We start from the raw sequence: 22,961 nt of genomic DNA, 5'->3' as shown, positions 1-22,961 counted from the left end.
CTGCCCCAGCTCCCTCCTACTTTTCAAGACGTCTGTCTGTCACTTAAATAGATGCACGTCAGCCAGGGTTGTCTTTGGTCCTTCTAGCACATTGACCCTCGCTCTTCTGGCATCTCCTGTAGGCAGAGGCCGCTGTGGCACAGAGCTGCTGGCCACATCTGGGACTGCAGCCCTCTGAGGTGCCAGCACAGGTCTACTCTTCTCTCGTAGGTTGCGAATAACCCTTGCTGAAGTCCACAGAGTTACTTACATTCCATGAAGAGGAAACCTCCCTGAAACGACCAGAGAGAGACCTGTAAATTTCTAACAGTTTAGGCAGATAAGCACAGCAGGAAGAAATAGCTTTGTGCATGTGCAACTAGGTTCGTACAAATGGAGTATCATTCCTGTGTTCCAAGGTCATAACATAGTTTGCTCACTTAAACAAGAAAATCTGAAATAGTAACAAAAAAAAAAAAAAAGCCCAAATTCTAAGGTTCTTTCTTGTTTTTGTAAAAGCCAGGGTTACTCTTAGAGCAGATTTGCACCTCATCAGCAGGTGTTCTGAGATTTATGGCTGGGCTTCAGAAGTATCATAAAGAATTCTGCTGAAGCTTAGAGGAAAAGCAAGAATAATAATTGTGCTAATCATTGTTTTTTACTAATGAAGCACACTGATTTCACATATTTTTAAGCTGCTTTTGCCATCTTTCATACAGAATGTAGATCTCTATGAAGCAATATAATGTACATGCTATGCTATTGGATGCTGTCTAATAGTTTCAAATCCACTCACATCTTAGTGAGAATTTGGGGGATGGAAGTAGTATACAGAATGTTTCCTCATGGATATTTAAAAGGTTCCTTTGGTTTCCAGGAGAAACACACACACACACCTTTCGGAATATGTAGGCCTGTAAGTACATGTTCAAGTTAACAAATTTCCCTAGGTTATTATTTTGCTTATATGTATTTTAATACATAAAATACATGCTTACATGTATGTTCATTCAATCAGTTTGGTAGACAGAGAAAGCATTGATTCTTTGAAAAAAAAACTCACCTAACAAATACTTTTTATTAAACAGACTTTTTAGCGAGGCCTCTTGTGATAGAACAGGGACAATTGTTTTAAACTAAAAAAAAGGAAGATTCAGGCTGGATGTGAGGAAGAAATCTTTACAGTGAGGGTGATAAAATCCTGGCACAGGTTGCTCAGAGAGGTGGTGGATGCACCATCCTTGAAGACATTCAAGGCCAGGCTGAATGTGGTTCTGGGCAACCTGATCTAGTTGAAGGTGTCTTTGCTCATTGCAGGGGAGTGGGACCAGATGACCTTTGTTGGTCCCTTCCAACACAAACTGTTCTATGATTCTGTGACATTTTTTGGACAAAACTTTCAAGTATTCTGCTATAGGATTTTAAAAATTATTGTAAAATGTTGTACTTGGGTAGCAAGCAGAGTTGTGCAGCCTGAAAGTCCAGTGCACCTTCAGGAAGGAAACCTCTGACGAATGGGAATTCACTGGCACGAAAATCCTGTTATAGACCAAAGGCAAATCTGCTCCACATGTTATAAAGGCTGTGACTGTATCTTTGAGACTTTTGCAGAGAAATGCACTTTGTAGAAGTGCCCTAACGCAAACTATCTAGCAATGAAGTGAGAAAAACCCAGCCAGGTGCAACTATCACCTTCAGATTGATGAAGTTGCTACCCTACATATCTTAACTGCACTCAAGGGCACTCTGTAAATTACTGTCCATCTTTTCCCAAAGACCAAAGGTCGGTATATATTTGTCTTGGTTTTGTAAAGTGCAGGGAGACATGTGGCTCATGACTCCACCATACATATGCTTTGCATCCATTAAGAGCAGCATCTCGATTTAAAGGATAAGGAAGAAAATCAAATCTGCTGTTAGACCCTGGAGGCTGTTGCAAGACTTTATGGAAATCAAACCAGTTTTATTGAATAACCATTCTAAATAATCTATTTATCTTGCAAATTTCAGTTTTAAAATAAACACACATCTGGAGGACCAGATTTACTGGTATATGTTGGCTGTGCTGCACTGCTTTGGTGATGTAAAGCATCTATAAACTTGTGTTAACTGGGCTTGTTGGGGTTGGCTCCCTATTGGGTTTACAGCTGCTTCATATTGCCAGAGCAGCACAGAAAGTCGAAGTAGAGTGGTCTATCCATTCTCACTGATGTGAGGCACAAGAAAGTACGCAGGGCAGTGGAGAATCAGGACCACTGGCAGTAAATAAATATTATTTCTAGTGGGAAAGAATAATTATATAAGGGCAGTATAAAGAAAATTTATCTTTGTTGTGTGCAACTTTAAGGAAGAGAAATTAAGCAGGCAAAACTTCTCTGGAGCATTTTTCCAGTTTTAGATATAATCACAAACACACTTTCTTATATACTGGCATGCTCTGTGCTGCTACATAGCTAGTTTAAAAAAAAAAATGATGGATCATGATGGGAATTAGCATCAGTGTGCGTTAATGGCATTATGTTTTAACTTTTGACTGCATCTAAGAACAGTTCACAAGGAATTCTAATAACTCTGATGCTCCCAAGAATGTCTTATTAGTATGTCTGTATGTTTTATGAATGGAGACGCGCAGAACAAATTCCTGCTGACAGACAAGGACAGAAGGTGAACGTGGGGAAAAGTCACAAGCCATTCCATGGCAAAGGACAAACATGTTAGTACATGCATTAAAAATGAAGTAGCAGTGCACTGTGTGGGGTATATATATTTTAGTTCAACTGTGAGTACATGTTTCAGACTGCTGTATACTTGGCTTTCTTTTTAAGTCTGGAAGCTGCTGCTTCATAAATAGCTCCTGACCTTACTAAAATTTTGTTGCAGTCTTCTCACTGCAGGCATTAGGTCACTCATTGTTAATGAGTGTATTAGATAATAGATATTAACTCCAGCACATTGCAGTGTTTCAACAAAGTGCATTCCCTAGCAATGAACACAAAGTGTCACTGTGACCACACACTAATAATTCCAAGAAATACAATAAGTTTTACTTAATTTTGCATTTATTTACTTGTCATGTGTGCTGTCATTTGGAACTTCTCGCATTAATTATCTTCACTCCAAGTTGGGCCAGTCTGAAATTCTAATTATCTTCATTTTTACAATTCATATCTCTGAGGTCTTGCAGTACTTTGGAGCTGAACACTGGGCTGTACATAATCAAGGCAGAAAAGAGACAGGTGGCAATCTTATACATTTCAATTGCCTTGTCTGATGTGCCCCTTTTGTAGAATAATGAACATTGGAGAAACAAATTGGTCTGTCAGAGTCAATAAGAACCCAATGCCCTGAGCTGCTGGTCACTAATGCTTCCTGTACTTGATCAATGTGCTGCAGGAGATGTTCTGTTCAAAATAGTTAAAGATGAGCAGCAGCAGCAGATTTGGCAGCAAGACTGGGAGAATGAGTGAGAGCACCCACAGGGTTGGAGTTTCCTTGAGCTAAGGAAGAGGCTAGCAAAAGGGAAAACAAAGTGCTTAAAGGAAAACCCTGCAAAGAAATAGACTTCCACTGTGTCCTGTTAATAGAAAAGGAAGGGGAGGCCAGTTCTTTCCTCCAAAGTGTTCTGTTAAAATGAATAAGCAGAAGATGATTTCTACAAGACAGCATAGCAGGATAAAAGGACATTCTAGATTTCTACAATAAACTCAACCCATAAGAATAACCAGCGTGAGAGGTAAAAAGTTGAGAAGGATAAAATTTTTGACCTGTAGTTGTGATCAGAAAGCCTGAATTACCATAAGCGATTGTAACATGGCACAATTGCCATGTACCTGGTAATAATGTTCAAGACAGAAAATCATTTTAAGTAAACTAAAAGTAAAACAAATAGGAAAAGTTAAGTAATAACATCACTTTGGAATCATGTCCATAAACAGCTTTTGAAACTATTAAGTGAGCAAATAGAAAACAATGTCTGTGCAGGAAAAGGACAAAAAGTGATTTATGCCTAAAACACCAGATGGATAAATTGTTCAGTGGGTATTACTGGGATAAATCTAGACAGCTGAAGGGTACCTAGGAGTCTGCACTTATGAAAAGCAGAACCCTTGGGATTCTGTGATTCTGTGATTCTGTGAAATACCATAGCTTTTCTTACTGAAAAGTAGATTTCAGGGAAGCAACTTACAGACGTGTGTTGAAAGCCATGGTCAGGTCAGACTATTAAGTTATTTTCCACTCTGCACCTCGCCTGGGCAGCATGTTGAGGGCTTCCAAATCTTTCAGCAGAATGACAAGTGTCTACATGGACTTCTTGAAAACTTAGCAACAGTGGGAAAGAAAAAGAGTTGGAACATGGAGGAAAGCTTGAGCTGGACTTCACATTCACAGCCAGCCTCATAAAGATACTCAAGATGGGACTGTGCTAAATTTATCAGTCTGAAGGTCAGTTGTTTCTAGTCTAAGCTAGACATTTATGCACTCAAAAGTTGATTGACAAAAATAGGCATTTCCAAAGGTTAGTTCATCCCTGGTAATTTGTACAGATACTGCAGTATGGCAGGTGCTTGTCTTTCTCCACTAAGAGCCAAACCTAAGTCAGCTGAATCCGATCTTCTCTGAATATGCAGGGAGTTCCTCTCTGACTTCTTCCAGTTTTACTCTGATTCAGCATTTCTGTTGAATTTTTTCTTATTTTATTGACAAGGATGACAGTTAATGATAATTTTCAGAAAAAGTCTAGTGCTTCCCAAAGCAAAGAATGGAGATAATGAGAACTGGATAAATTACCCTTCATATACTGGTCATTTTTTAAAACTGGGAAATGTTTTTTTATTAGTAGCTTTTTTTCATTAAAGCAGGATTGGGAGAGTGCACAAAAAGATTGGATCCATGGGGTCACATAGTTTGATATTTTATTTTCAAAATAAAATATTTATCCTATTAAAAACTAAAACCAAAACAACAACAACAAAAAAACCCCAAAAAACAAACAAACAAACAAAAAAACAAAAACAAAAAAAAAACAACAAACAAAAAAAAAAAAACCCAAACAGGACACCGGAATCTAAAATTACTTATTAAGACAGTATCTTTTCCAATAAATTTAAAGCATAGCAGTATAGAAGTTCTTGTGAAAAATGTACAAATTTCTCTCTAAATGTATTATTATCCTTTTATAAAAGCCTGAAAAAGAAACGTGCATTTTTAACAATCATTCTTTCAGTATGGCCATTCTTATTTGGTTTGATAAACAAAGAAGAAATGATCCAAACTAATTCAGTAAATTGGGAGACACTAAGGCCAAACTCCTCTTCACCCTGGAGAATCACAGTTATTCACAATTATTATGCCAACTTACGTACCTCTGAAAAAATATTAAAATCCAATTCTTTCATCAGCTGTACAACAGCAGCAGCTACAACTGACACAAGAGCAGAAAGAACTGTTGCAGATTCCCAGGATAGAGAATGAAATTAAGGAAACAGTATTTGTGTTGGAAAGCGGGAAAGACTATGCCCCCAATGGATTTGCTGTAGAATTTTTAAATACATTTGAAAGTGAAATCATATCAGGCTTACAGGACTATGTCACCAAGCTTTTGAGAGAGGATCGCTCCCAGATTCCCATAGGGAAGCAACCGTCTTTCTGCTTCTCAAACCAGATTATGATCCTCTGGAGGGGATATCCTTTCGATAATTAAGGTTATAATCACAGTCCCGTTTTATGGCTGATTTTGATCTTCCATATGAAACTTCTATATGACTATGCAATAAAGTCGCACAAAATAACCAGAGAATCTGCATCAAGCTTACATAAATATACATTAATAACACATATTTTTAGCCACAATTACAAAACCACACATATGCACATTTTTTTTCTGCCACAAATGGATAACACAAATTTCTCTCAGACTATTTACAAGCATTGTTCTCAAGAAACAACTATCTTATATTGCCAGATACCATCTCATATAAAGAAGGAGAAAGGACTTTTTGAATTAGTTATAGTAGGTTTAACTTTTAAAAACATCCCTTCCAGGTGGGAAAAAGAAAAAAAACGCACCAAAACCAAAAGCAAACAAAACCAAAACCAAAACAAACAAAAAAATGTTTTCCCACTAGCATGAACAATGGTAATGAACAGATGGAATTTACACTCTGTATTAACTCGGGTAAAATGAGAGGTGAGCAAAACTGTTACAGTATGCAGTAATTCTTAACTTCTTTCAAAAATTAAGCAGAACAATATGTTCTCTTGTCTTGCATCAAAACTATTGTCTTTTCATAAAAAGGGACAAGATTTACTAGTTTCTAATAATTACGAACTGCACCTCGTGATGATAAACCTCATATACAGACCTATCTTCATGCAAGTCAATGGATCTGCCTCCACTCTTGGTGGCTGTAAGTAAATACAGAACCACAAATCTTACTCTCACTGATAAGAATTTACTGGTGCCATAGAAACTCATATATGAACAGGAAGAACTTTTGAGAATTTATCAAAGACTGTCCTGCAGGCACATGGCATGATGTCCTCAAGCATCTTAAAACAGGCCAGAGAGTATCTCCTATTTGTCCATTTATTAACAGCCCTCTTCTCCCTGAGGCCCTTGGAGGCAACCTCTATTAATTGTGGAATGATTTTGACATGATGACTCTCAAGGATATTTGTAATGAAAGAATGTTTAGGCCTTTTGAGAGATTAGTGAAATATCAGCTGTACACCAAAACAACACGTTTATAGATATTTACAAATAAGACATTATCTGTGGGACATAAATTGAGGAATTTTTGTACCCCTGAGTTCACTCCCTTTGAATACTAGCTTTTAATTATGGATAAAGACCATGAAAAGAATCTGCACTTGATATCCTTTTAGGCTGAATAAATTCAGGGGAGATAAAAGCTAAGATCAAGTGCAAAAGAGATCTGGATCAAGAATTCTCTGATGAAGAATAGATTGAAATATGTAACCAAACAAAAACAATCTCCATTAGTGTAAGACACCAAATGTTTATATTTAATGTTATTCATAGAATATGTATGACTACAGAAAGTATGCACAAAGTAAATAGCGACAGTGATGATATATGTATAAAATGTAATTTTGAAAAGCAGTCTTAGCATGTGTGATAGGACTCCATTCAGCAGCTCTGGCACAAGGTTGCAGAATTTGTCAGGGCTGTTCTACACATTTTTAAGTTCTTTACATTAGCCTGCCTCATCATCTAGCTCACCTCTTTTTAGACAGATGTAAAATCAACTTTCTGGACACTCTGTTACCTGCCACTAGATCATTTATTATGAAGTGTATACCAAACAATTGTCTCAGTTTGGGGTGAGGGGAGAGGATAGTTAAAGCTGGAAGAAACATTTGATTTGGAAAAAAATAACTAATGAAGAAGCCAGGAGGATTGCTAAAATATATTGCTAAAAAATGGAATGTTAGAATAATTAGACTGGAATTAAGACAGAGAAGCTAGTCTTTAGACTATATTATCACCCATGTCCATAAAAGAGGCATCTCTAATAAGAGAAGAAGAATATCTGTCGAATAAAATAAACCCATGCACGTTTTAAATTATCTTTCTCGTGAAAATACTTTTTAGAGCCAGCTTTATAGTTTTTCTCTATACTAAACTCCATTTGCTGTATTTGCATCTAAAAAAATAGTCTTGGTCTTCATTGCCCCAGACATCCAGAAATAATGATAAGATGTGAGGGATGTGGTTTAATTTGTCTGTGACTTTATTAACTGAACTCACCTGGGAATCATTCAGCAATAACATACTCAGTGCAGGTCATCATTTCTTCTTCACTTGTTTCCACAAATTTGGAGAGAGCTGTCACTCATAGCTGGGACCCCACTGCCCTCCCCTACCAGGAAGGTTAAGAGGCTACAAAGAGGGTGCTGCCTATTTGCTGCAAGAACCTCTTTTCTTTTGCCTCTTTAGCAAGCAGCTGCTTTTTAGTTTGCTTCTAACTATGGATTATCAAGGATCAGATGCCCTGGGGACCAAACACAGGCACTGGTCACTTGCCACCAAGAAGCACCAGCAATTAGCAGGGGTGCCCTTCCCAGTTTCCCAGATAGCTAGTCATCCTTACATCAGCTAGAAATATGCATGAGCAGGTGGAGCCCTGTCCTCTGGACAATTTTTGTATCCCATAGATTGCCATTTCCATCCCTGAACACATCTAGCCTCTTCATATCTCATAGGTCTTCAGGTCTTGCTCACCTGTTCATATTTCTTGGTCTGATAGTACCCTGTCACTCACACAAACATCCTCACCCACAGCACTGCCTTTCAACTGTTTTCTTCCTTTCTCTATGCCTTGTTATAAAAAGTGCACTGGAAATTCCTTCTGCATGCAAACCTCCTTTCAGGGGAATCCTACTGAACTGGTTAATGGATTATCCAACATTCAAGACCCACCTCCTATCACTTAATTTGTCTTTAATAATAAATAAGTTCTAGCAAGGAATGAGGAGTCTGTGTATAGTCAGTTGTCTTAATCAATGCCTGAAATCTTGCCAGTTTATTAAGAATGGGCAAAGACACCTGCTCCATATCTGAACTGCACAAGGTAGTTGAAGGATATGAGTGAAGGAAGAGCAAGGCCTCCGTGTTTCTTCCATAGGCAGCTTTCCCAACCAACAGGTGAGTTGCACATGTTGCGTTGTGTATGTTCTTGAATCTACCTTTCCTGGAAACAAAAATAGGCCTAAAGTGTCTACCAGAAAGATAGGCATTAAAAAAATTCAGTCTCAGGTCACGTTTATGCAATGTCTCACAGGGAAAGGATTAACAACACCTCTTTTAAACCCTGTGTCATGGGTCTATAACACAGACTCTTGATAGCAATGTGATGCATGCACACAAGTGCTTCAACTTACCAGGTGCTGCCTGTGGCCTTAGCCACAGCTGCACTGATTTCACACTTCTTTCAGTTTAGTGCTCAGCCTTGATTGTTCTCTTTTCTAAAGGCTCACTTCATATGTCTAACCATCCGTGTCTATTACCACTTGAGATGTTCTGTGGCTTTCTGCTGCTCCAGAAAAGCAAAGGACATCTTGTGATCTCTAAGATGATTTACCCAATATTGTGGGATGTCTCAAATGTACTAGGTAATTCTATAGGCAGCTGAATCAAGGCTCTGCTGTCAGCAAGCCACTAAATTTCAACAACAGTTGTATTATCTTCTACTCTGTTGCCTGGATCTTTCTTGTTGCTTTGTACAGCTGTGTCTTGATTTCTCAAAAAATGGATATCTGTCGAGATTCAGGTAAGTTTCTTTGCACTTCTTTGGTAATATTGCTTGTGAAAAACATCTTTTGCTTGATCCCCAGCTCACACAAAGACAAGCTGTCACCTATAGGGATGTGCAACTTGTCATATTGCCATTCCATGTAAGAAAAGGTCTCTTAGTGGTGTCTGCCCTGTGTCTCTATATTTTTTGTTCAAGCTGGGTCCTAGACACTGAAGCAGTTACATTTTACTATCAAAGCTGACTTTTGCTACTTTCACTCCAGTTTCTTGTTTCATGACATTCTCAGCTGTCTTGGGGCCAGAAGCTGGCTACTCCCAGAATAGAGACTATAAGGGCTGGTACATTTCTACTTTTTCCAGCCCACACAAGGGAAAGGCACAAAAAGTCTCATTAACTTCTGCATTTAAGCTTCCTTTTGTCTGTGCATGTGGAATGTTTTTCTTCATCTGCTCCAGGCCTGCTTTTGTTCCTGCACCCAATTTCCTGCACATATACCTTCTGGCTCTGAGCACAGTGAACAAAGGAAAATGCTCAGCTAAAGTATCAGAAGTTGCTACTTCCATTCCTACTTGCCCACCAAGGAAAGTTGACTCCCAGTTTCTTCTTTAAGTCCTACAGCTACTAGGTCATAGCCCCCGGTTGGCCCACTGCAAACCCACAGGGAGTTTAAATAAGATCCCTCACTTATCTTATAGGGGACCCTGAAGCATTTACATCCATATGCAGTTAGTAAGTTCCTCTGCTGCCTCCTTGTATGTATTTTGCTGTACTTGCTTTCTCCCAGGTGCACTGAACACAATTTACCCTCTTCTCTTCTCTTCCCTTGTTCCTCAGCTGAGGATAATCTACCCATTTCTTCCCATTTTTCTTCAGACAAACCCACTCCCTCCCCAACACTTCTGTTCCCACAGAAGCTAACTGGAGACTGGCCATTTATCCAAGCCAACAGGGAATGTGACAACTAAGAGCAAAGCTTAATGAAGCTTGGAGAGAACAACCATGTTGTGCCTAATTGCATTCAGGATTTTTCAAGCATTTTCCCTCCATAACTCACATTGTAACAGCAAATTCATCAGAGGTATGCTCTGCTGACTGATGTACCAGTTACAGCTTACATGCAGGTTTCTACCTAGTGCTGCCTTCTGACCCGGACATTTATGATAAAGAGAGTAGACATGCATGTTGGCTTAACAACAGCCAGTTTCAAAGCTCATTGAAATGGCAAACTTTCTACTGATGTCTGTGGAGTTTGAACAAAGTCTCAGAGCAGACATTTACGATTGACATAGCTTTGCTTACAGTTTACTCTTTAGTAGGGGCTTGAGATCTTTCTGTCCCTGAAAGATTGTTGAGGAAGCTGGTTTGCTTCCTCCTCTGAGATCTTTAAGTCTGTTTAACTTAGAGATTGGCTTAGAAATCTGCCAGCACAAAAATACAACTAAAATGCTACACTCATCTATCAGAAATACCTGAGAACAATGAAGAAATGCTTTGGGGCTGACGGTATCTCTTTCTGTTGGAAATACCCCTAACGTTCATAACGTACAGTAAATAAAAGCAGTCATTCCAAAACACTGTAATGAAATGTTCACACTTTAAAAGTAAATACTGCACAAAACGATCTGCGGCATTATTGCTCCCACTCAAAGACATTCGTAATTGTTGCCATAATAAAAAATAGTCTTTCTTAAATAGAAAATGGATTTTAATAAGCTGACCCTCCAAATACAAAATATTTATGTAAATCTGCTTAAATTGTTTTGCTGGGAAATAAAAGTATTGAGAATTCATTTCCAAAGGGTGATAAATAGGAGGCAGCTACCCTTTTTTTTTTTTTTTTTTTTGGGGGGGGGTGATGTATTAAAATATTGCTTAATTCCTGGTACACGAGTTGAGTTAAACAGATAAGGCTGCCAGCAGCTGCTCCCCACCAAAACACTGCACAGTTACATGGTAAATGGAGGTGATAACATTGCAGTGCTGTAAACCAAGGTTGCAGAAACACGGGCATGTACTGATGACAAATTTGCCTTTAAATCTTCTTTGCTAATATTTATAGGCATGAAATCTTAAAGCACCTTTAATGTGCCTATAATCCTGCCCATTTGACAGCTTTTACATAATTTTCTAGGGAAAGGTGACCCGATCATCCCAGGCTGTTGACAGTGCAGCTGACATGGCCCTCCAATAAATGAAGCAGGATTATCCAGACACTATGGCAAACAACAGCTCATAATATGCATCAAGAAATTTCCATAGCATATCGGATCTTTGTCTTCAATGACACATGGATCATGACGGGATTTCAAGAACACATTTCCCTAGACACTTGATAAGTTTTAGCATGAAGTATAGCATAAAAGGCTCCCTTCAAATAGGTTCTGTTTTCCATATTAGAAAGAAATTGCTTTCAATCTGGAAAACTAGAGGCATGGTTTTAAGCTGAATTATCATGCTAACTTATACTGCTTAGTGTAACTGTGTTCCCTGACACTTTGACTGCATTTATGAGTTTATTCAGTTAAAATTATAAACCATTACAAGAATATTTTTTTTTCTGCAGTAAAAGTCACTATTGACAATAAACAAGTCTTGATGAAGGCTATGACAAAACTATGCAGAAGTTTTGCTGAATCTCTTATGCTTCTCTATAAAAACACCTTACACAAAATGCGAGCTATATGCCTCCTAGGTTTACATGATAATGTCAAGAAAAGATTTTGATGCTGGCTGCCAATTCATATCAAAGGTATCATGTGCTATAAATTTAGTTTATATTGGAGTAATTATCAGTGACACAGCCAGACTGCATTAATACTTCTGCTCCTATTGCTTAGCCTAGGTACTTAACAATTTGAATGCCACAAAATATCAATACTGATGCTTTATGGCACCATGCCAGAGCAGCCTGAGGATAAGCAAGGTAGAATTGGTTGACAGTTTTTGTTCGAGCGTGGAGTTTGTTTGGTCTCATAAGACATTTATGAGGTCAATTGGATGTCATTTAAAATATCAGGAGAGAAACATATTTAAACTACACACCATGTCCCACTAGGAACACTGAACTCTGTGAACAAATACTAAAAAGGCATTGTGAAATCTGCATAGATAAGAAAGGAAAAAAGACTGGGCTGAGGGTTACAGGAAAGGGATCTTCCCCAGAGTGATAGCTGTCCCTTTGACACGCACACAAAGAAATTAGGCGAAAAGAAAAACAAAACCACAAGCACACGCAAAAAAAGCTTTGAAACCAGCAAACATTAATTTTCACTTAAAATAAGGTTTGCACTGATGATAGAGATGCTTACTGAACACTTAACAGGGGACCAAGACAATGAAGCACCTAAGAAAATGTTTAACTGTGTGTTTCCAGGCTGTTCCTTAATATGGGAATAGCAATGACAGGTTACTAAATAGAAGAAAAAAAAAAAACCAACAGAATATTCCTGTACTGAACAATGGCATTATTAGACCACCAGTTAGCAGATCAGAATGTTCTGAACCCGATTTTGTCTTCATGGAAAAGTATTTTATTCTTCTGTGCCTCTGTTCCTTCGTCTGTTAAAAATTAAGGTGATTGGCACTTTGTGAGTACTTTGACAATTTAAGGTTCATGAGAGGTTAGATGAGCTAAATAATATAACATATAATAAATGATTGGCATTCACTCATAAGAAGACAGCAGCCAAATTATATTGCTGATTTCTGAAAGATCATAAAATCATAGGATGTTTTGTATTGGAAGAGACCTTTAAAGATTGCCTAGTTCTATCTCCCCTGTCATGAGAAGGGACATCTTTCACTAGATAAGGTTGCTCAAAGTGCTGTCCAACCTGACTTTGAACACTTCCAGGGATGGGACAGTCACAGCTTCCCTGGATAACCTGTTCCAGTGTCTCACCACCCTTATAAAAAATACTCAAGGTTTTGCTGTTTGCGTTTTTTATTTTCCTTTTATTTTTTTAATTAAACATGATTAAAAATTGACAGCTCCATTTTTGTTGAAATCTTAAAATCGGCACCATATGGATTAATAGAAAACAAAATCACCTCATATAAATTGCAAATTTTCAGAAATTATTAGGTAAGACTTTTAGCTTTCCTCCTGACAAAAGAGACAATGCATTATGGATGATGAACTAACAGTCACCTTACTTGGCTGCTTTCTTTACTGGCGTGCCTGTTGATGAATCTCAATCAATACTTCTATAATTTTTCAAACATGAATACTGTGTTTTTCTGCAGTACCTTATATAGTGTATATGATGCGCTAATCACAAGTCTGCAGAAGACCTGCAAGTTTACTGACTGTGAGTGATATTTGTCCCACCCAGATTTTGTCAGCCAAAGTTAGGTGCCTGATCTCAGTCAGTCTCCTATAATCAGGGAAAAATGATAGACATTTCCAGATCGTGACTTTTCACAGCCGCCTAATGTAGGTGTTCTAGAAGTGCCAGTCTTTCTCCATGGGCTGCAAGTGACCACCTGAGCAGCGCACCACCTGTTTGTGACAATGACTATAATAAATCTACTTATAGAGTGCGATAGTATTGCTGGTTGTGGCATTTTACAACTACCTGAAGGGAGGATGGACAGAGGGTTTGGTTGATCTCTTCTCCTAAGTGATGGGACAAGAAGAAATAGCCTCAAGCTGCACAGGAGAGGTTTAGATTGGATATTAAGTAAAAAAATCTTCACCAAAAGGGTGATCAGGCATTGGAACAGACTTCCAAGGGAAGCAGTGGAATCACCTTCCATGGAAGTATTGAAATCACATGTAGATGAGGCCCTTAGTGACATAGTTTAGTGATGGACTTGGCAGTTCTGGGATAAAGCTTAGGCTTGATTATCTTAAAGATCTTTTCCAACCTAGCTGATTCTATGATTTAGCTCAGATGTAGAAAAATTAAGAGACATGAGGTCAGGTTTTAAACGTCAGTGTCCTAATCCACTGTATATTTAGTCTCTGTTTCTTGCCAGTGATTATTTACTTACTTAGAGATCTCCACTAGGAGCGATGACCCACTGAAATAAAATGCTTCTATGGGATATAGGTTCGTATCTCTGTTCTTCCTTATTTGAAGAACAGACTTGAACCGAGGTCTTCCTCTTCTCAGGTGGCTGCAAAAAGCAGCAGGTTACAGATTCTCTAGCACAGTTTAAAAAAGAAAAAAAAAAAAAAAGGTTCAAGGGAAAATCGGAATTCTCATGGCAGTGGAAGGGAAAAAAATATTCATTTTAAAAACATCATGCAATGAAAACTAATTTCCCTCACAGTTCTGTTTAACACTTCTAAAGAAATGTATAAGGTATTTCAGTGTTCAAATCCCAGGGGAATATATTTCCTTAGCTGACCTAGCTGTTGGCAATTTCAGTACTAATTAAATGAGCTACACTGACTTAGCAATGCAATGGTGATTCTATAAGATATGGTAAAATCTTGATACCAAAGACTTTGCTGCAGGTATTGATGCTCTCAAAATCAGTATGAAAACTGAGTTTTCATAATAAACTATAATTTGATGACTTTTTCTCTTGTTCATTCATGTGCAGAAGTTACAATTAGAAAAAATAATGATGATTTATAATATTTTCATAAAACCTAGAGTTACTTATAGGCTGGTAATCTGATCTTTATTTCTCTGTGGGAGTTGATAGTGTTAAAAAAGCACAGAGAAGTCCCAAAATACACTGGAAAAAAAATATTATTGTAACAATCTTCAAATGTTAAGATATTACCTGGGCTGCTATCACATTTGTTCACAGTTTGGGGAAATAGCGTGTATGATAATTTCCATGAAGTTCACTGAAAAATGAAGACTTTCTGAATATAATTCTTGTCCATATTCAGATTTCACAGAGCTCCTTCTGTATTGCCTTTAGTGTGTCTCACAACTTAAAGCAGCATTAATATCATTGTAATGTTAAACTAAGATTCATTTCAGGGTGTGAGCAATCATTTAATCTTTCCTAAAAATTCCATGTTGCACTCATTAGTTTTGTTCATTAGTACTAGACAGCAGTCCAGTTTCTTTTTGAAAAGCGGTGCAGAAAAGAGGGAGACCAGCCCATGAGATTGTATAAGATACTAGACTGTGGTGGGCTTTGTTTTATTTGTTTTCAATAATGTGCATAATGTTGAAAGTATTCAAGCAAGCAAGTGGGTCAGCAGTCTCACTTTGCACTGAGGTCAAGGAGTGAAACCAAAGAAGTCATTGCCATTATATTTTAGATACTTCATTCCCACAGTGAAGTAGTTTGGACACTACTTCAGAAGATCTTGAACTGGGACAAGACAAATCCAGAATGATTCGAGTATTGAGTTAGTTAGGAGGAAATACTCTCTAGCATCAACGGAAGAAGGAAACTCAGAGCCTGGAGCACTGGGCTATCTTTCCCTTCTGTATTTTTGCAGTCCCTGAAGAATATTCCACTTGACTGCATTTACCTACCCTAAACTGCCTTCAGACTTCTAGAGTCCACAAAAGGAAAGAGACATCTCTGAAGGCTACTTCATTAAATCCATTTTTGATGCTTGTGCTATGGCAAGATGAGAAGAATTCTCTGAACATCTAGCACAAGCTGTAACCATTCTGCTTCTATCATGAATGTGCATGGTGCCTAGCACGATAGAGCTCTAGACCTTGACTAACCCTATCATGTAGAAACGCTGCTACAATGGAAATACCACAGCCCTGAAAGTGCTAAGATCAGATTCCAGTGTGATGGTAGATTTTCGTAACAGCAAATCCTCTGAGCAATTGGAAAATGACAGGTTTTGATTGTGTTAGTAAAGGCACTTTATACTTTGATGTAGCTTGATAAATGTTGGTGGAGCAGAATGGAATTTACCGAGACTCTAAGACTAAAATTACTAATCTTGAAAAAAAAAGGAGATGATATCACATATTTATTTAATATATCACATATTTAATAGCCTTTTCATCACTTTAGTGATGATACTGTGAAACAAAAAGGCTGCAGAAGACGTCACAATGCAAAAATAATAATAATTAGGAATTAAGGGGTAGTAGATTAACCATCTTCTATATCGCTTTCTTCTTTTTTCTTCTTTCTCTTTCATTTTAGGTGTATTTTCATATACTGGTTCCAGGATTCATTTGCATTCCAAGTGTTCTTATTAAAGCAGCACCATTTATTCTACAATATATACAAGAGTTTCTATTTTTTAAATTCTAGTTCAAGGCACAAGCTTGGCATACAAAGTCAAATCCCAGGAGTGATTCCTTTCTTTTTCCTTTAAAAAATAATAGGAAAAAAAAAATAAACCCATCTGAACAGTTTTAGGTTACATGAGAGGAAAAACAGAAGATGATACTTTCATCCACTTTCATTTTCTTCTCCATTCTATAACGGCATCTGCATAAATGAAAATGGAAAAAGAAAAAAGATGAAAGATTCTTCTTTTTTTACTTCAATTTTAGACATTAAAAGTATATGTAAATATACATATGTGTATATCAGTGAATATAAGAAAATTCAGTATATCCAACATAATAATTATTTTCACTGTGTAAATCTCACACATGTAAACCTCACACAGCACTGACCTCATATATCATAATGGTGCCAGTTAAAACATGATAGTCTATTTGATGAAAGTTCTGCATGCTGGAAAGAAATTTTATTCATTAATGTTGCTCTTTGTAGCAATGATGTATGTAACAACGCAAATACATTTCTACTAAATAGGAACTGCATGTGAGAAAAAAGCATGTTCAGATCTACTTGTTAGAATATGACTCCATTGCAAGTGAAGTTCCACATGGAGTTAAAAACTGATGCTATTTTCAAGTATGTAAGTGAATTTTAATTTTTTTTTACAGTCTGGTGTAATTTTACTATAAACAAATTAATTTCCTTGGAATATAGCAATTTAATCAGGCATACAGTCTCCCAATCAACAAAGGAGGAAAAGACAAGCAGAACTTGTGACTGTTTGTGCTACGAGAGAGAATCCCAGAGTGCCCATGCAGATTCAGCTGTCCCTGATAGCTGGCAGCACTATTCCACCTTTTACTGACCAGTTTCCATTCATGTCAGCTTCATCCTGAGTTTTTGGTTCTCTGCATCTCCTCTGGTTAGATCCTATCAGATGAGTTGTCCTAATGTGTTGTTGTCTGTGGCAAATTTTGAATGATAAGTCAGATCTATACAGTTCTAGTTGAATGATTTTGTTAAAAAGTATTTGTCACCATGCAGGGGATGAAGAAAACACTTTGGTGTTATTTGCAGGAAGAACCTCAGACATTGCTATGAAACACCATGTCTAATGAATGGCATGTGTGTGAGTGAAAAATTATATTTCAATATGGGTAACTATCCAAACTTTTATCAGGAATATTCCTAAAAAAAAACCCCAAAACTCACACTTACCGTTATTTTGTTTACTTAGTTAAAAAAGGGACCTAAACTATGTTTTCGGTCATGTGCCTAAACATGTATTAAAATACAGAAACTATGTACCAGGGCCAGAGTTTAACTTCATTACAATTTTCCACTGTGCGTACAAATGTACCCACATCTATGAAGTATTATTTTCACATTTCAAAGATTTTGCTCCATTAAAAAGTCAAACCTCCTATTTTATTTCGTATTCAGGTGATAATCTGCATCTAATTTTATTACACTTAGAACAAACTTGAGAAATCCTTCTTCAAAGCATAAGCTTGGATGAAAATTAAATGCAAATAACAGCCTATACTGATTTATGGTGTGCACAGTTTTCCTGGGGTTTTAGTAGTATTTTTATTCAAGTGAGTGTCCCAAGCTGTAGAGGAGTCTAGGTACTTTTAACATAGCTCAGTCTCAAACAGAATGAATGGACAGGAATTTTGATACTCCTAGTTCATTTGGCTGTGAACTTCAGAGTAATCAGAAGACCTTATTGTTCTTGATTTAATCCCAAGTACTGAAAAGACTAAGCACTCATTTTTTCCCCTTAGTTTTTCCTTTCTTTCCAATTAACACAGGCAAGAACTGAATCCTGAATCCAGACCTATGAGTTTGTAATTGGCTTGGTCTGGAAAATTAAGGTGTGGCCAACAGCAATGTGCTGCTGAGCAGAGTCTGTTAAATTGGATCAAAGGGTACTGCTCATTTTAACTACATGTCATAGCCTTGCAATAACAGCACTCACTTTGGATACAGGAAAATGCAAGAAGCTGTTTAAACAAATCCCTTTGGAAATGTGGTACCAGGTTGAATGACAGGAGAAACAGCAGTGGGGAAGTCCTTGTGCCCAGCGCCATGCTCAAACCCCTAGATTCTGACTGATGTTACATCCCTCTTCACACACAGGGAAGTTATGTTTCCAAGGAATATTGTAACCTGCTTGTTCAGGAGCTGCTTGAAATTGTGTAGCTTAAAGGTACCATCAAGCCTTCCTTTACAGTCAGTAGAGACAGAAAACACCAACCTATCTACCTACCTTCAATACCTATCCTGGGATGGAATGAGATACACCCTGGTTATGCTTCTTGCTCTGCTGATTAAGGAGTGAGCCTTGGAGAACACTTGAAGTGAGAGCCCTGGCTTTTACTTAGCTAATTTTCAGTAAATTAAATCCTACTCTTGCTTTAATTATGCTCCTAGCTGCAGGGGAAATGGAAAGAAAAGTGAAAAGGTAGTTCTGACATAAACATGATCAAGTCTACATCCTGTGTAGCTAATACCCAGATGCATCAAGGGCAGCAAAAGTTTTTGGAGCACTGCAGCTGAATTTGCAAACTCTGTGTTTAGTCCTAGAAGTTTTAAATTCACCTTGTTAAAAGACTACAAAGCTGATTATAATGGCCGTGAACCTGAGAGGTACAGGACCATTTTCTTTTCAAGGAATCCATTTAAATTTTATCACTACAATTCCATTCACTTCAATGACAATGAAACATCTGAGGCTACCTCATTTTCACCAGCTTCAAAATAAAGGTGAATTGTTGTGGGGACATCACTCTCCAAAAAATATCCATAAATCATGAAGTGTAAAAATTGTTACTGCTGACCTTAGGGAGAAATTTTCGTTTCTTTCTTTTGCCTTCTAGTCTATACCTTTTCCTATAGCTTGCAACAATATAAATTACTTTTTTCTTACATACTGAACTATATCCTCCATCTCCTTTAGATCTTTTCAAAAAGTGCACAAGTCAACTGTACAGCTGAGCATGAATTTCCTTTCTGATGTTCTTCTTTCCTTTTCCTAAATCTTTTCTTCCTATTCTATTTGCCTGACTTAAACTGCAATCTTTTGGGAACAGTGAGTGTCTTGTTATGCCTTTGCAAAGCATGTGTGGATTATAACAACAGTACAATTCCGTATTTTGAGCTCAAGACCATGTTGTTGAGAACATGGTTTTTTTTAATGAAGTATAAAACATTAGTTTAAAGCAATGCCATTCAGTAAATAAAGACAAAATTTCCATTGAATTTATTTGGTAGTAGGATTGAAGTCTCCACAAAAACACATTACCTGAAACTGCCTATAAGAAGTGGAAATGGTTGGGGATATAGGAGCAAAGCACAGGACTCAAATGCTCGCTTGTCCCTTTCCCAGCCTCCTGGGATTTTGTCAGTATGAGACTTCAAAGGGAGATAAGTGGCTTATATAATCAATTATAAGAGTGCAAAGGAAGGACTATGAAATGTCCAATCCTCTCTTTTGCATTATAGTCAAGTGAAATCAAGGAGCAAAACTAAAAGGAATAAATACAATCAGCAAGAAACCTTAGAAAAATAATAATAATAATGCAGTTAGGAGAGAAGAACTAGGCATAATTGCTGCATTAGTGCATTGCTAATGAAGCTGGAATGAAACCAGGTAGAAGAGATGTATTTGTTATCCATTGGATCCTGCAGATTGGAGATAGTAATATGGAAAAACATCGAAGAGAGGGGAAAATTTAATGAAAGTAGGCTGACCTGCCAAATCAGCAGTATTATTATAATCTATTTCATATAAGGTAGGTAATGTGACATTAGCCTAACATTAATGAGAATATGACAGAGGTCATCATATAAGACCAGACTTTTGCACATTTAAATGCCAGTCCTTTTCTCTTTATTCCCTGGTTTGTTTTCTGGTTTTGTTTTGGGGTTTTCTTTGTTTGTTTTTTTGTTTTAGCAATGTTTTCCCAGAAAAGAAGCATGACCAAAAATAATGGCAATCAGTACTCCAGAATTATTGTTTTGCTTCTGCAACATGTAAAAAAAAAATCATTCTGTTCCTGGATTCATATATAAACCTTCATTAACAGCTAAGAAATTGACTAAGGAATTTGACAAAAAAAATACAGTGGATAAGCTGTTTTATTTTTCTTATGATTCAAACTACCTTTTTCCCCTCTTCCCCTCTTTCTTTCCTCTCCCTCTTCTGTGTAAAAAACATCTTTTTCCCATGGCTGCTAAGCATGTGGTTAAAAGGGAGAAAAATCATATTCACTAACTGATTTTCATTTAGTGCACCAGGAGCCTTAAGCCACTTTGTGTGCAGATTTCCAGTTTCAATTAGAATGGATCTGCAGACATCAGATGATGTGAAAAATTATCTCATTTGAATCACATGAAACCAAACCACTAAGACATTGCTGATGAGGGAAACAGTGGTCTCATCTTTCCTGTGGTGTGCCATCTCTATTAGACTTTGTAAACTGCGGCAGTTTGAAATCTTTAACCAGCCATTACTAATAAGCATATGTTAATTGTAGCAGAGATCATAAGCAGGTCAATTAGGAGGCAAAGACTGGAACAGAATGAAACATTCAGCTGGAGGGAGAATTCAGGGCAGGTGTCGGCCAGCATGCGCTGCCCTGGCAGGAGCTCTAAGCATCTTGGGTAGAGCTCATTTAACGTTTTGATTTGCTGAATTTGCATTTCAGATTTCCATTCCTAATAGACAATATAGTCAGTCTTTGTTAATGAGGACTCTGATTACATGTGCCATTATAATTGGGAATTAGCAGGCCAGCCTTGTTTTGGAGATTAAATCCAAAGTAAATTGGATTAAAGACAATGCTGCTGAAATCCCTTTCTTTTTGTTTTCTCAAGCCAAAGGTGAGAAAGACTACATTTGTTTTGTACATATGTCTCTTACCTTGATTAGTGTGTCTTATGGTTTGTTTATGCTTTTTGAGCATAGCATCTATTAGTGGTTACTGTGTCAAAAGCAAGTAAGAAATTGCTATGCTTACTTAAATGATCCTGACAAGGTACCTAGCTTTATTGTTGTGCACTGATGAGCACAGTGGCAGTAGAGAATTAAGAGCCTTCTGAAACATTATTCCTTATTATAAAGTTAATATCCGTAAGTGCTCGTCTGCCCAGGGTACCAACCATTGACTAACTCTTAGTATGTGAGTTTATCTAACCTTCATTTACACCATTTTGACTCCATTGACTTCAGAGGAGTTACTCTGGTCTTAAAAAGACTAGATTTATTTGTTATATAGTTCTATAGGTAGATATTTAGACATGTTTTTGGTTAATTCAGAAAGAGGAAAGCAGGGTGTTTTTTTCTTCTTTCTATTTGATCTCAGATATCAGCAGAGAACAAGATGAATTTTGTCATTGACTAGGTTTTCTGTACAATAGGTTTTTAGTAGGTGTAGTCACATCCAGTTGTAGCTCATCTTTCATGCATCTTATTCTGTGGCTCATTCATGTAAGTAAAAATGCAGTTCCTATTCCCTCAAAATTCCAAAATACTTTAGTTTTATCACGAAAATGCTGCAGAGCAAACTGTTTTTCTTGTAATTGAAAAATGACAAGAAGTTTGTGCTGCAATTGCAGGAAAACTGTCCAGAAATACAGGACAGGCATATTCTATGTCATTCCATCTCGCATCTGACAAGCAGAAGCAGCTCTTCATGTATAGGTCATCAAAAGTAGAAAGCATAAAAGCCAAAAAAAAATCACCAAAGTAAACCAAGTGAATCAGGAATGTGCATACTCTTTCAGGAAACTAGGGAATATCAACCCAATAGGGTTTTTTTATTTTCATAGGAGATTTATGTCCTGATTTCATAGATCTCTTAAAATATCTCTCTCTCTGTCAGTTACTTCCTTTGGACGAGACCCTAACTGGAGTAACTCAGGTGTGGTTCTTGCCCTGGTAACTCAACAACTATAGGGGCATGCATGTATTAGGTATCACAGTTGTGTTAATCCACAAGGAATCTTTGAGAATTCTCATTGCTTTTCTGCTGCTTCTTAGTAATCAGACTGAAAACAACACACTTTCAGGTTTATAGAACAGGGCACATTATGTAAAAAAAACAGATTTGCTGGAGTCTGAGTATAGAAGGCATTTTCAGGTTGTTGCATGTGAACTGTCCAGCATAAGTAAGAAGTTGCTTTTTGGCAGCCTAAATTTCAGAGCAGAGCAAAATAATGCAGTTTAAATATTTTCTATCTTTGCCGTGTGTGAGCTCTTTAGAGCAGAAAAATAATCTACAAAAGATGTGGTGAATCATAGCAATGTGCAAATATCAGCTTCTGTACATTTCAGACACTCTGAACATATTCACTTAGCACTTACACATCTGCATCTTACACATCAAATAAGTATTCCTCTTGCAACCTTGTCTGATTTGTTCATATTATGGGGTTTATGGAACTATATTTCCCCATCACTTCTGTTTATTTAAAGGTGAAAAAGGGAAGGCAAAACTGCACAAGAAAATTTATCTGAGG

Source organism: Lathamus discolor, chromosome 4 (genome assembly GCF_037157495.1).
Source record: "Lathamus discolor isolate bLatDis1 chromosome 4, bLatDis1.hap1, whole genome shotgun sequence".
NCBI classification, from domain to species: domain Eukaryota; kingdom Metazoa; phylum Chordata; class Aves; order Psittaciformes; family Psittacidae; genus Lathamus; species Lathamus discolor.
The sequence above is the reverse complement of the archived record's forward strand: the minus strand, read 5'-3'. Positions refer to the sequence as shown.